The following is a 14,254-nucleotide window of genomic DNA, read 5'->3' as shown; positions in this document are numbered from 1 at the left end:
TAGGGTAGGGTGGTAGGTGATAGCTAGCTAGCTAGTGCCACTCGCTGCTGGAGTGAAAATCCATTGGTGACGTCCTGCTCCCGTACTCCCGTCGTCGTCGCCTCGAAAGTGCTGGATGGCAGGCAGGCAGGCACTCATCTTTTACCCTGAAGGTTTTTTCGCTACGTCAGCACCAACGTGTCACAGAGTCAATGGCAATGAAAAGTTAATGAATGCTTCCCGTTAAAATGTTTACTTTTTGGGCTTCCGGTTGGACAAATTAAACGAATGAAAAAGGTTAACGGCGACGCTCTGGTATATTCATTTACATGTTCAGCCTGCCCTCGAGTACTATTGACTGGAAATAATTCCTGCGGTGGAAAATATACATTGATGCGATTTGATGGCTTTCTGCTCAACTGAAAGTGGAGAAAATTTTAATTAATCTGATTGCTTTTATTGACTATAAAATATGAATGGAATTTTTTCCAAGTTGTTGGTAACATCGTAATGAAAATCTTGAACTTCCGAAATTGAACTGTAAGCTTATCTATCGCAGCTGCATTCCTCTGAAATCCTTGTTGCATAACGAAAGCTAGGGTATTCCTATCACGTTCGATAGCCAACGAAGTAAATAAAGAAAAATCAATCCAAGGTTACAATCACACATCCGTTATCCATCTGTCTGTAGAGCTAGCACATTCGTGCCTGCAGCAGTTTAACGGAAAATTTCTGAAATAAGTTTCGCAGAATCTATTGATTCCGGATTCGGTAGCTCTGGAAGTAATGGAAAGCAAACCAGTTCGGCAAATCTTTCTCGGTATAACCGGCAAGCAAAACGACCTAGTTGATTTTCTCCTTACTTTTACCGTTCTCTCGGTATTGATATAACGAATCGGTATTTCAACTACAGGTGAGTTTGATAGGAATGGCACCTTCTGGATGAGCATATATCGGATCTCAATTTCGTTATTTCGATCTAAAGATGCTACGCCATCTAGGTAACAGAGACGTCACGCGTTACTATTGCAATTTAACACATAAATTTAATGATTTCTGTCACGACATACAAAGCATCTGCACTACGTTCATATGCAAATATGTGAGGAAATCCGAAGCAGACAATTTTCCCAAGGCTCGGATAGCACTTTCTTCTGTGTCGCCAACTTTGCCGTCGTCGTCGTCGTGCCGTTCTTTCGGTCTGGTTTAGAAACTTCACCGTTTACCGTCCTATAGCTCGGGCGAAGCAACTAAAATTGTTGAATTCTTCCTTTCATGCAGTGCGTCGCCCCAACTGTAAACCATATGTACGTATGTGAACGGATGAAGAGAACAGCCATCCTTGTGTTCCACTTTCCTTCGCCGGGCAGGACGATTTATTCAAGTGGGTCAGACAGGTGGTAGGTCTGCCGTTTTGCCGGTAATCTCTGTATCGTCGGTTGAATAGAAATACAGAAAGTACGTCTCGCAGGACCCGAAGACTGGCAGTATGTAGGTACAGCTTCTATGTGTATATCAATTTCCCACGTGAATGATCTAGATATGCAGATGTGATAAAATTTCTAAACGGAAGTCCAATATTCAGTCTAGTGTTAAATCTACTCAGCTCTACGGAGATATGAAAACGGTGAGCATTATCAAGCACCTTGTATCTTCATAAATTGGCTGAAATTATGTGCTCTATTTTCCTTTCTCCATTTTACCTTGCAAGTTTGTCTTTTTTATCTTTTACCTCTTTGATTTTTGTCTAACTACCTTTTTTGCTAATTCTACTTACTCCTCAAGCTAACAATAAAGAAGATCAATAAATATTTAGATTACTTAATAAACAATATTTCCAGTAAAATTATTGAATTGCCGCTCGATAAAATTTCGTTGCTAAGTCAGTCATCGCTGCTGTATAAAAAAAAATACAGGAGAGTATTTTCTGCCATTTTTGACGCGCGCTTGAAATTTATTGCAGTTGTAATGTAACATAGCAGGATTGCACGCTGTCACCATTCTCCGTTCAAACTAGGTATTCGGGGACAGTTTCGTAGTGTAGAAACGTCCTCAGCGTAGAATTCAACAACTGTTGAACAGATGTGCTTGATTGGCCCCGGGGCAAATAAACTCACCGCCCAACAGTTGTTCGCTGCCAATCGCTGTCCACTCGACAGCGCTATCACACGATCATCGTGATAAATTGTGAATAAATATTTTCTTTTGAACAATTCGCTCTCACCGCCGCCGCGCTACTGCCCGGGACGAACGGGCAAAACACCGGTTAGTTTTGCTAGTGTATATTCACGGTAGGTAGTGACATATTTTTCTCCACTAGATTGCTCTTTGTGGCAATGTTGATACTAATCTATTGCGTTTCGAACGAGTGGCTATGTATTGCATATTTGATAAATGTTTGCAAAGTCGAAAAAAATAAACCTAACAACGCCACTGCTACAGCTTGAAACGAAATGTGCCTGTATGTGGGCACTTTACTGAATAATTTATGTATTTTATTGGACCGATTTAGAGATATAAGCAGTTATACGATAAAAGTTTTATTTTGAACTATTTAATACCTTGCAAAATTGATCCAACCTTCAAGGTCAGATACAAACAGAAGGTGAAGGGATTATTAAAATTTTCTAAGAATTATAATATGAGTGAAACAAGATCACGACTGACACGAGGTCTTCAAACATTGAAACTTTTATACTTGATTGGGTACGAAATACTCTTTCAAAACCTTGAAACCAGTGGAGTCCTCATTAGCCAGGTGGCCAGACATTTTTGTGAAAAAACTTCGACATTTTTGAAACAAACAACAAATCACGAGCAACATGTCAAAAGGTCCAGTGTGCATATGAGAGATACTCTTTGCGTCTTCTCTCTTACGCTTACCTCGCTGATGCATATGCACATATGTCTGACATGTTGCTTGAGAAATGACATAAAGAAATTTCTCAAAGAGAGCACATTAGGCTTTCAAATGAATTTAAAATATGTTTCGAGGCCTTCCATGATTTGGCCGCCATGTTGGTATTAGAAATCCGTCTTTTCCACCATGAGCGCACCAACCGATTTTTATTTTAAGCTCTACAATAGAAAACTGATAAAAAATGCTATATCAAATTTGGTGTACACAGTGAGCAGTAATAACTGTATTACTAAAGTAAAGTAAATGGTTATAATAATAAGACGCTCGCCTACATACGCATAATTTGTCTTAAATTAGTCCAATTCAAATCTCTCTCCCTTTGCTTTAATTACCAGTTGCAATCGTTGTTGAGTGGCGTCACAGCAGGCACGCACGATATCCTGAGATATTTCATCCCAAATCTTCTGCAAACGTTGCTTGAAAACTTTCACAGTCGATCATATGGTGCTCCCTAGTTTGCCTATCATGTAACCCTATGCATAGTAATCGAGAGGATTCAAATCAGGCGAAATGGCATGCCACTCTTTCAAAGAAATAAAATTCTGAAAATTGTCCTCACACCCAGCCTGTATAGCTTTCGCCTGGTGAGACGGTGCAGAATCTGGTTGGAAGCAGTATGGTTCTTGTAGTGTTTTTCGACGATGGGAAGCAAATGGTTCTTCAACCCCTTTATCAATGTAATATTTAGTGTTGATTTTAACGCTACAACAGTTTTTATTGTGGACATTGAAACTTATGTAAATTTCTTGTAAAAGTGTTCCAAATTCAAACTTTTTTCATATTTTTGTTTCTTATTTTTTAGAATAGAATTGGCCATATTTCATTACAAAATTACTACCTTTTTTAACTATATTTTGTTTTTTCGATTAAAAAAATTACCATCAAAGGACGATAACATTTCAAATAAATAAAATATTTTGTTCGAGAAAAAATAGATTTTTTTATTGTTAAGATTCTTAACCAATCGTTATTTTTATGATAGAATCTCTCAAAACCATGAAAGTTATGGTAAACTACATGTTTGATAATTTGGTTATCTTTCTTCGGCGATATATTTTATTGTTTTTACTGTATTTTGTATCCTAGTGTTACTATTAATTTTTGTCTTCGGGTTTTGGTATTTTTCTGAGCATCTTATTTCCAGACTGATCTGGTTTCCATCGCAACTGCTCTCTTACTCGTTTAATGGCTTCCGGTTTCTTTATAGTGCGTTAAGGGATAATTCAATAATGACGTCCATTGCTTATGGGGAGAGGGGGGTGTCAATTTTGTGACAAGTTGTGACAAAGGGGGGGAGGGGGTTTAGGCAAATGTGACATCCGTCGAAAAAAATTGCATTTTCATCAAAAGGCAGCAAAAATATGTTTCTCAGTCTTTCATCACTCATCGATTTATTTCGATCTTCGAACTTATTGTTCCAGCTGACGGCGCTCAATTTGTGATTGTGAACTAGATAGACCACGCGTTACATTGAAGGATATATGTAAATCAATTTCAGTTCATTTGCAATCAAAGTTTCTAGCTTTTTACTAAATATTGGATAGAAAAGTACAGTGAACTCTAAAATCTATCATCACGATGTAGTGAAACCTGCTTCGCCGACGCAGATTGAAGCTTGTTTTGAACTTCAATTGAAACCAAAGCTTCATTTCTTCATTGATTTGTAACAATTTGAATTGGATGTTCTTCCCTTGAGCCCTTGTTTGCAGTTATTATTTGTTATAAATTGTTATTTTCTATATTTTTTTTAATCATACACTAACTCTTAAAAGGTTACGATATTTTTAAACCACCTTTTACTTTCAACACGCTTTTCATTTTTATTTTGAGTTTGTGTGACGTCCAAAGGGGGGGGAGGTTGAGTTTTGTGACACAATCGGGCAGAGGGGGGAGGGGGGGGTCTAAAAAAGTAGAAATTTGGTGGACGTCATATTTGAATAGTCCCTAACGGCACTATAAACCGGTTTCCTTGTCTCAAACTCGAACACAGACTTATCACAAGTTCCCTTTTTGCGTCCATGATTACCACGACTCTTAATCGAATGAAAATTCAAAACAAACTTGCAAGCCATGTTGACATTTGAATACACTCTAAACCAAAAATATGCAGACGCATCTGTGATTAACCCATTTTTAAATCAACACGTCCAAAAAACACTGACAGTTATTACTATTCACCCTGTACATGAGCAATTGGGAGTTATTTGTTTTGAAATGCTTTATTTTGGAATCGGCACAAAAATACCGTGTCGTGATGAATGTTTTTCACGACACATGAAGTCTAGGGAATAGGATAAAGTTTAAATTTACGAGATAAAATTGCACTCATTGAGATAATAAATCAAACATGGAGAAAAACGGTTTTTTTAAAATGAGATACAGGTCGGACTTGATTATCCGTCTGAAATTTTTTTTGTACAAAGGTTTTGCCTTTCTACTATATAAATATATAGTATAAAGGTATAGAAATCACTTGGAAAACCGGAAATGGAAAGAAGGTCCTGCGGGCCGAATTTCATATACCATTCGACTCAGTTTCGAAAACTGAGCATTTTCTGTGTGTGTGTATGTATGTGTGTGTGTGTGTGTGTGTGTGTGTGTGTGTGTATGTGTGTGTGTGTGTGTGTATGTGACGCTTTTAATCTCACTCACTTTTCTCGGAGATGGCTGGACCGATTTTAATGTTCTTAGTGTCAAATGAAAGGTCTAGGTGTCCCATTGGTCGCTATTGAATTTCATACTGATCGGACTTTTAGTTCAAAAGTTATGTATAAAAATATGAAAAATATGGGACTTCATTATCTCATAGGTCACTTAACCGATTTGAACAAAATTGATTGCATGTGAAAGAGGAGCCTTGCAAACCCTTAACTTCCAAATTTCATGACGATTGGGCTTGTAGTTTGAAAGTTACATAAAGAAATGTGAAAAAATAGTATTTAAAACATATTTTTGTAACATATAAGCATTAATTCAATGAAAAATATCACACATTTTATTATTATTTGAAAATTACTACTGAGATCTATCAAACGAAACCGAGTTATTTAAAATCGGACAGTTCATTCAAAAGTTATTTAAACTTTAACACTTAAGCACCGTATATTAAACCGTTAAAACGTGTGAATTCAAAACTAATGTTGATTGTATTCAATGTGTGTGATGTATGTATGTATATATGTATGTATGTATGTATGTATGTGTGTGTATGTGATCCCAAGCAGCAATGTGAGTTTGATTGTACTCTTATGGTGGTTTTCATGACCAATTTTGGTCTTGAATGTCATCATAAGAGTGTAATAAAACTCAAATTGTTACTTGGGATGACAATTTGCAATTTTTAAATTTGCATTGAAATTCAAGAAAAGATGTTTCTCACTTTTCTGAATCAATTGTCTGAAATTTTTGAAGCCTCTTAGTGGAATACGAAATTTGAATTAAAGAAAAGAAAAAACTTTTACCGACTAAATCCCACTATTTAATATTTATTCGCAACAGATACGTATACGCTTTGAAATAAGACGCTGTTGAAGCCTGCACGTCGTAGGCGAACTACGTATCTGTTGCAAATAAATATTAAATAATGGGATTCAATCGAAAAGCTTTTTCTTTTCTTTGATTTCAGATTTCAATTGTCATTTTGTTCACTTGCTGTTACTCACAATTGTACACGAAAAGCAAACAGCGAAGAAAAGCAGTTAATTTAAGCATGAAGGTATAGTGGTGTATAGGATTAAAAATGAGTTGATTTTTCCAAATAAATTTATACAAATTTCAAACAAATTTTGCGCATCAATAGATGCTCTTTTCAATCAATAGATACTAGAGCTTAGAAATGTTATATGAAAAATAGGAAGTAAACGTTGCACGGTAGTAATTTTGTAAGATTTGTTTTCGTTAATGACATTTTAAAGGACAGATGTCTTATGTCATGTATCATGTTTCAACAAATAAATCAAAAATGACAAGCACTGAAAATCATATCGATCATATTTCCCATTCTCAAGCATGTTTAAGGCGCAGCTTTTGCAACCCTCTTGTTTTCCTAACCCTCCAACATTGTAAAAACGATGCGATCAAGCTAATGACTATCTTTTCATGAAAGTACATTAAAAGAAAGCATAAGTTTTGATTTTCATGCAAAAATAATTATCTGAAGGAGCGCCAGCTAAGAAAAAGTTCAATTTCTCTTTTTCATATCTAATGCTCTATTCAGTTATTTTTTCTAATTCAGATATTCTGCAAAATTGAAGCCAAGCAAACTAATAGTAAAATTTTGAGATTAATCATTTTGTTGTCGATATTCTTTGTCTTCAAAGGCGAAGTATAATAATAATTTTTCTGAACTCTTGTGAATACGTTGTGAAATTTACTGGCAAATAAGGATTTTGAGGAATACGGAACGGATATTTAAAAATATAATCAAGTTAATTATACATAGATGTTCCTGAGAAATTAAATGATGATTATTGTGACAGTAGAAAGGCTAGGTCACGCCGCTAGGTGGATTAATTCGGGTTTTTTGAAATGTATTTACGTTCAAAACGAATTTAACAGTATAAAAAAATTTCACTCGGATGATATGTCTGTCTGTCTGTCTGTCTGTCTGTCTGTCTGTCTGTCTGTCTGTCTGTCTGTCTGTCTGTCTGTCTGTCTGTCTGTCTGTCTGTCTGTCTGTCTGTCTGTCTGTCTGTCTGTCTGTCTGTCTGTCTGTCTGTCTGTCTGTCTGTCTGTCTGTCTGTCTGTCTGTCTGTCTGTCTGTCTGTCTGTCTGTCTGTCTGTCTGTCTGTCTGTCTGTCTGTCTGTCTGTCTGTCTGTCTGTCTGTCTGTCTGTCTGTCTGTCTGTCTGTCTGTCTGTCTGTCTGTCTGTCTGTCTGTCTGTCTGTCTGTCTGTCTGTCTGTCTGTCTGTCTGTCTGTCTGTCTGTCTGTCTGTCTGTCTGTCTGTCTGTCTGTCTGTCTGTCTGTCTGTCTGTCTGTCTGTCTGTCTGTCTGTCTGTCTGTCTGTCTGTCTGTCTGTCTGTCTGTCTGTCTGTCTGTCTGTCTGTCTGTCTGTCTGTCTGTCTGTCTGTCTGTCTGTCTGTCTGTCTGTCTGTCTGTCTGTCTGTCTGTCTGTCTGTCTGTCTGTCTGTCTGTCTGTCTGTCTGTCTGTCTGTCTGTCTGTCTGTCTGTCTGTCTGTCTGTCTGTCTGTCTGTCTGTCTGTCTGTCTGTCTGTCTGTCTGTCTGTCTGTCTGTCTGTCTGTCTGTCTGTCTGTCTGTCTGTCTGTCTGTCTGTCTGTCTGTCTGTCTGTCTGTCTGTCTGTCTGTCTGTCTGTCTGTCTGTCTGTCTGTCTGTCTGTCTGTCTGTCTGTCTGTCTGTCTGTCTGTCTGTCTGTCTGTCTGTCTGTCTGTCTGTCTGTCTGTCTGTCTGTCTGTCTGTCTGTCTGTCTGTCTGTCTGTCTGTCTGTCTGTCTGTCTGTCTGTCTGTCTGTCTGTCTGTCTGTCTGTCTGTCTGTCTGTCTGTCTGTCTGTCTGTCTGTCTGTCTGTCTGTCTGTCTGTCTGTCTGTCTGTCTGTCTGTCTGTCTGTCTGTCTGTCTGTCTGTCTGTCTGTCTGTCTGTCTGTCTGTCTGTCTGTCTGTCTGTCTGTCTGTCTGTCTGTCTGTCTGTCTGTCTGTCTGTCTGTCTGTCTGTCTGTCTGTCTGTCTGTCTGTCTGTCTGTCTGTCTGTCTGTCTGTCTGTCTGTCTGTCTGTCTGTCTGTCTGTCTGTCTGTCTGTCTGTCTGTCTGTCTGTCTGTCTGTCTGTCTGTCTGTCTGTCTGTCTGTCTGTCTGTCTGTCTGTCTGTCTGTCTGTCTGTCTGTCTGTCTGTCTGTCTGTCTGTCTGTCTGTCTGTCTGTCTGTCTGTCTGTCTGTCTGTCTGTCTGTCTGTCTGTCTGTCTGTCTGTCTGTCTGTCTGTCTGTCTGTCTGTCTGTCTGTCTGTCTGTCTGTCTGTCTGTCTGTCTGTCTGTCTGTCTGTCTGTCTGTCTGTCTGTCTGTCTGTCTGTCTGTCTGTCTGTCTGTCTGTCTGTCTGTCTGTCTGTCTGTCTGTCTGTCTGTCTGCCTGTCTGTCTGTCTGTCTGTCTGTCTGTCTGTCTGTCTGTCTGTCTGTCTGTCTGTCTGTCTGTCTGTCTGTCTGTCTGTCTGTCTGTCTGTCTGTCTGTCTGTCTGTCTGTCTGTCTGTCTGTCTGTCTGTCTGTCTGTCTGTCTGTCTGTCTGTCTGTCTGTCTGTCTGTCTGTCTGTCTGTCTGTCTGTCTGTCTGTCTGTCTGTCTGTCTGTCTGTCTGTCTGTCTGTCTGTCTGTCTGTCTGTCTGTCTGTCTGTCTGTCTGTCTGTCTGTCTGTCTGTCTGTCTGTCTGTCTGTCTGTCTGTCTGTCTGTCTGTCTGTCTGTCTGTCTGTCTGTCTGTCTGTCTGTCTGTCTGTCTGTCTGTCTGTCTGTCTGTCTGTCTGTCTGTCTGTCTGTCTGTCTGTCTGTCTGTCTGTCTGTCTGTCTGTCTGTCTGTCTGTCTGTCTGTCTGTCTGTCTGTCTGTCTGTCTGTCTGTCTGTCTGTCTGTCTGTCTGTCTGTCTGTCTGTCTGTCTGTCTGTCTGTCTGTCTGTTTCTTATAGACCTTATAAACTCGGAAACCACTGAACCGATCGGCGTGAAAATTTGAAGGCAGCGGTTTTTAGGGTCGGGGAAGGTTCTTATGATGGTTAGAGACCCCTTCCCCTCTAGAAGGAGAAGGTGGCTCCCATACCATTGAAACACAAATTTCCTCATAACTCGAGAAATAATCAAGCAAATAGTACCATGTGGGGTTTTCAGCAAGTGGGGGTTTTTGGAAGCAGAATTTCTATGGTGAATTGAGACCCTTCCCCCTCTAAGAAGGGGGCTCTCCCCATGCAACAATGTGAGTTTTATCGTACTCTTATGGTGGTCTTTAAGACCAATTTTGGTCTTAAATGCCATCCTAAGAGTGTAACAAAACCCAAATTGTTACTTGGGTCATACAAAGAAAACAGAAATTGTTGCGTAACTCAATAACTAATCGAACTCGAAAAATGTTAAATTCTTCCATAAAACATTAGTCAATAACAATACCACCGAAAACTATTTTCCGCGTTATGGTCAACCGAGAATTGGTTTTCCGCGAAATGGTATTGCGCAAGCCTCCTTTCCAAGCATGACAAATGAATACAATGCAACTTTGCGCTGATGTTGAAACTTGAACTTAGTTTCCAAAAATAAAATTTTCAGTTCAAAGTGCACGATTGTACGGACTGGTTAACGTAAGTCCCTTGTCAGCACACTTCACATAATTGAATTCGTCCATAAACTTTAATTATCAACAAAAATATTACTCCAGGCAATCTACCGTATCTACAGCAATCTTCCAGATATGCTCACAACACATTGCGCCTCCATTAACTGTTGGAGAGCTTTCACCCGTCACCACCCATTATGATTCCATCTGGCTGTTCTCTGCATCCGCTTTGTACTAAACGAAAAGCTCCACCGGTCGGTCGTGCGTGGGGCGCACCACCAACACAACCGTAGCTCGACACCATGCTGCCGCTCGGTCAATTTACCCGAAGGCATCCGAAGGCAGCGTTTAGGGTACGGTACACTCTTTCGTTCGCGCGACCGACCGAGTTGCTCCATTATGTCTTGCTTGCATGCATATCGAATGCCATTCTGTCGCTTGTTGGAAGGTCCAATTGCTCGAACGCAAGCTTACGGCTTCAGTTTAACTCGAACCGTCGCCGTGTTTGGACCGTTCTCTCGGCCTGCGAAGCCATTGCGCCACCGTTCGCCATTGGGTTATCGTGAGGGGGAAACAGTCAGATGCACGGAGGACTGAACTGTTGACAAACTGAAGAATGACAGAGTCCTGAATCTCGGAATCTGTTGGAATCCCGAGAAAAGACTGCACGGTAGTTCATCAGCACGGCACCGATGCGATGCGATAGTTGTACCAGTGTGTAAGTGTAAGTTCGTTGCTCGGTCGCAGTTCCGCGTTTGCAAGAAGCGGAGAAGTGTGAATGCATTTATCGCGTGTCTCACTGGCACAAACCTGCAGTCAGGAATAGGGAGGAAAGGAAAAAAGAGAAAAAAAAATCCAAAAATAACCTCAACCAGTTTTGCCGGCAATCAGCTGCTCTGTTGTGTTGTTGTGGATGCAATGATGCATTACTACAGTGATGCGTCGGTAATTTGGTCGTCGTCAAGAAGCTAATGGAATCTTCGACAAAGGAGTAAATACTTGAATCGAGTGGACATATTGCATTGTCAGAAGCGATCTTGGCTTTCAAGTTTTTAGTGAACCAGTTCTGTGAGTGTGGGTTGTTGTGCACAAGTGCAAGTGCGAGATTGCCTTTTTTCGCTAACTGAGCAGAGCGCATTATTGTTTGGAGATAACCAGAAAATGGAACAACAACGAATCTAGTGGAAGCAAATTATTGCCATCGTCAGCCAGCATCCAGCACAAAGAAAAAATACTAGCTTTGTTGCACATTTCGGTGATTATTGTGGAAATTCAGCAATTCTTATGGTAATTCCCGTTTTTGTTTTCGGTATTGATAAGTGAGATATTCTTTTATTACCGAGCCATTACTCGGATCGCATACTAGCGCACCTAAAAAGAAGTCAAAGAAAGGTAGACAACACAGGATAAACAAGAAGCGCCTGTAAATAAATAAACGAAACGAACAAAGTAGTTTGTTTGTTGATAGTTTTATTATCGTAGCTGGTCCCGGTGGTGCTGACGTTGTTGTTGTTGTTACCGGTGTGAGGGTTTGCTTTGATTAAACTTGCTCGCCGTTGACTTGCCACTAGTGTTTCCATAGGTTCAATAATATCCACAGCAGTTCGTTTTTTATGCTTGTAAACCGGTCAAACTATGCTACGGTGCAATCGTGTGGAAACCATATGCAGCTGTATGTAGCGCGCAGTCAGCGAGTAAAGGTAAATATTTTGACGTTGTAAATACAGTGGAAAAGAGCTCATTTTTATTATCAGTTTACAGCAGGCAAGCAAAATTGATTAATTGTATAATTCAGAAAATGTATGCTATGGCTTTCAATTAAATTTTTTTTTCTACGATTACTGAGAACTGCGACCTTAAACGAAATTTTGTATTTAAAAAAGCAATTTCATGTTTACTTAAGAATACGACTACTCATTACTTTAATTATATACCAAGAGTAATTAAATTCAAATTCTAAAACCGATCTACGATCCTTTTCGATTCAAAATTGTTTGTGTATCAGTTTCTACTCAAAACTGTATATTCTAGTGAAACAATTTCTTCCAGGATTATTTTTATAATGGTAACGGTAGACTTTTCTTCCTCAAACCGTCTCTGGAAAATCAAATATTTCAAATCGCAAAGTTTAGACTTATTCTCGCAATTTTTTTACAGTCTTTGGAATACTGATAATTCAAACTAACTAATACTGAACAATAAATCGTCGTAATGCTCTCATTTTACTGGAGGGCAAGAACAGGCGTGAGTCGTTCCCGTGAGTTTCAAGCCTAAAATCTAATACTTGCTAAAATTATGCCTAGATGTTGCTTGACATTTGTTTTTAGTTATGCACTGCGAAAAGTTGATCTCGAGGAACGACATTCAACGAATTGTTAAAGTCAATAGAATCAAAGCACCAATCGAGGAGTTGAGCAATTCCACGCGAAATCGTCTTAAATAAGTCATCAAATTTAAAATTAACCTTTCTGATTTGGCTTAAACTATACCGACGTGTTCGACAGGAGAAAACTCTCACTTTTCACAGCTATTGGCACTATCTTGAGTCAAAACTCATTTTTAAAAATGGGGGTATTTATTTTCTGGGTCTAATCTTTATTATTGTCAATTTAACAGGATCATATATCTCCAATGATAGTCCAAGATTTACACCAAACTACAGTTAAATGAATATTATATAAATAAACTAAACAAAAACAATCCAAAACTAAAACTAAGTTCACTTTACTCGCGTTTTACTGCTTTCGATTACGCATGATCAGCGCCGTAGTGTGCGGTTGGCCGGACTGGCCCCGCCAAGGGCGCTAGCTCTCGGGGGCGTCAAAAATGGCCTGTATTCAGTAAAGCATGAGCAAAAACATATGCCATTAAAGACCCAGACGATTTGGCGATTTGTCGTGCCACGTTATCAGTTGATTTGCATGCAACAGCCATGGCGAAAACAGTCAAGCAACTACGCTTGATGTTTTGTTCGTACTACCAGCTCCACCCCGTAGTGAAGCAGTTTGACATAGACTGTTGTACCGTTTTGAGCATCTGCCATTTACAACATCCTCTCCCACAAGAAAGCCGAAAGCATTGAACGGAAGCCTGGTTCTGGACGCCCGACGGTACTGCGCGACCATAACGTGCAGCAGAAGCTGAATATGAAGCCTGAAAGTAAGGTGGTCTCATCCTTCCGCGCCTTGGGTCGGGAGGTCGGAGCAACCAGCTAAACGGCGAAGAAGTACTTGGTCAAAAATTTTTATGCATTTTTATGCGGATGCGCCAGTCGCCAGACCCCTCCAAGAGGACGTGTCCTAATCCACCACAAAAAAAATTGCCTCTAAAAACTCCCACATGCCAAATTTGATTCCATTTGCTTGATTAGTTCTCGAGTTATGCAGAAATTTGTGTTTCATTTGTAAGGGAGCCCCCCTCTTAGCGGGGGTGAGAGGTCTCTAATCATCATAAGAATCTTCCCCGGCCCAAAAAAACCCTGCATACAAGTTTTCACGCCGATCGATTTAGTATTTTCCGAGTTTATAAGGTACATACCGACAGAAATTCTGTTTAAGAAACGAGGGGGCGCCAAGTTGCATTTCCGCCAAGGGTGCTACAATGTCACGCTACGGCTCTGCGCAAGATTACGCAGGCCTCGTGGTTACACGTTTAAATTAAGCTGTTCTAGAAGCGCGGCTCAGTTTATCCTACCCTGTAGGTTATTCTCAATAAACAAAACTCACAAAAACGCAGCTCTACGAACACGATAAGGTTTTAAATCAATCAGTTGAAGTTTGTTTTCGTAGCTTGTAAGACGAAACGGGTTACTCCATGCGAATTTAAGCAAAGCGAATCGCAGATCGACGTTGAACAGTCTCATTTCTTTCAGCACTATTTTTGCAGATATGATTGCACCAAAGAACAATACAGCGATTTGAGGCAGTATAACGTTATCTTCCCATCGCCTTAGTAGTCGCAAATCACTTTCAACCTGGTCAAGCCATTTTGCACATTGCGGCAAAGTTCTGTGTCTGCAGTTTGACTCCTGTTTCTCTTTCCAGTTTACCAACTGCTCGGCTATTCCTCAAGGCATCAACATTGAACCTCTGCTG

The 14,254-nt window shown here is 39.8% G+C and overlaps 1 long non-coding RNA gene across 1 annotated transcript in view; it reads left to right on the top strand.

Moving 5' to 3' along the window:
* The first annotated feature begins 11,714 nt into the window (after positions 1-11,714).
* LOC128743430 (uncharacterized) overlaps positions 11,715-14,254 on the top strand; it is a 131,249-nt gene continuing 128,709 nt past the window's right edge. The window contains exon 1 of the long non-coding RNA XR_008412299.1: positions 11,715-11,860. This is a non-coding gene — a long non-coding RNA (uncharacterized LOC128743430). The remainder of the gene's footprint in view (positions 11,861-14,254) is intronic.

This window comes from Sabethes cyaneus, chromosome 3, assembly GCF_943734655.1.
Source record: "Sabethes cyaneus chromosome 3, idSabCyanKW18_F2, whole genome shotgun sequence".
NCBI classification, from domain to species: Eukaryota; Metazoa; Arthropoda; class Insecta; order Diptera; family Culicidae; genus Sabethes; species Sabethes cyaneus.
This window is presented reverse-complemented; position numbering and strand designations above follow the sequence as displayed.